The 1,293-nt window shown below is 41.8% G+C and overlaps 1 non-coding gene across 1 annotated transcript; it reads left to right on the top strand.

The window, feature by feature from the left end:
* Positions 1-758: 758 nt before the first annotated feature.
* Positions 759-830, top strand: trnap-agg (transfer RNA proline (anticodon AGG)). The gene has a single exon. It is a non-coding gene; the product is annotated as a tRNA-Pro (tRNA).
* The last annotated feature ends 463 nt before the right edge of the window (positions 831-1,293 follow it).

Below are 1,293 nucleotides of genomic sequence, written 5' to 3'. Positions count from 1 at the left end.
CTGCAGCATAAAGCTTAGCTGCTGGTGCATGGCGTGAAAAATGAAAGACATGCAAGAAAACATATTAAGAAAAGCGGAATAAAGTGCACATCTGAGTTTAAAACGTCAGTTAGATTCATTTCTCTTACATACCCGTCATTTTGAATGCTGTCTCTTTCATTATGTCTGCCTGAATATAGTTAAAAGACTGAATCAGTTACAAACTTAACAGAGCACATATTTTTCACAAATCTGCCCTATATCTATCTGATGCTCAAGTCAAAGCATTCATTGTAGCACAGAGTCCCAGAACTGTTTCTAATGCAGTGTAAAACAGCATGACTGCATCATAGGACAATCATTAGCATCACAGACCTCCAATCAGGAGATCTGCTGCATCACAGATGCATAAAATGCCCTTGTCAGCAGCACAGTCCTATAATCACAATCTCAGCTGTGTGACAGAGGCCTGTAATTACAATCACAGCAACACAGAGGAACATTGTCACTGCAGGTTAGGTACTGCAGCACAGTCATATGATGACTTCTATTATGTCACAGATGCACACAATCTGTTTCTTCTGCATCACAGCGGCAGAGACTGCAGTGTCTGTATAGATTCTCAGTCATCTTGTGGTAATAAGAGCTTCAATAGAGAGCAGCTGAGCTTCTCTATTTGAAAACCTCTCATCCAAGAGCTTACTTTAGTTCTGCATGATTGATGGAGCTTTCCAGATATGTATTGTCATCCAAAAATCACATGGCAGCTCAATCAATGTGGCTCATTGGTCTAGGGGTATGATTCTCGCTTAGGGTGCGAGAGGTCCCGGGTTCAACTCCCGGATGAGCCCGAAGGGAAAAAGGTGGTCTTTTCTCTCACTAAGACAATTCATTTCACCAATTGAGAGACATTCTTGTAATAAGACACTGGTGATTTAGTGGTTGAGACTCTGGGCAACTAACCAAAAGTTCAGAGGTTGTTAATGGCACTTCAGCAAGGCCATTAACCCTTCTTGCTGGAGGGGCAGCACTCTAATCCCAGCTGGGACATGTAAAAACAGAGTTTAACAGTAATGACCCAAGATTCACATTCATCAAAGTGTGAAGTGTTTAAATCTGCCAGGTGACAGATGAGTCAAGGTGACGACAAGATTCAGTTGTCCACTGCTTCTATAGACAAATGTTTTGAGAGAGGAATGAAGGAAGTCATCCATCTCAAACTGGAACAGCCATCTTGAAACAGACACTACGTATCAGGTACTTATTAGCCCAGTCTTGAGATCTTCCTAGAAAGTTTCCCCACTATTACCACTT

This window comes from Amphiprion ocellaris, chromosome 21 (genome assembly GCF_022539595.1).
Source record: "Amphiprion ocellaris isolate individual 3 ecotype Okinawa chromosome 21, ASM2253959v1, whole genome shotgun sequence".
NCBI classification, from domain to species: domain Eukaryota; kingdom Metazoa; phylum Chordata; class Actinopteri; family Pomacentridae; genus Amphiprion; species Amphiprion ocellaris.
The sequence above is the reverse complement of the archived record's forward strand: the minus strand, read 5'-3'. Positions and strand labels throughout refer to the sequence as shown.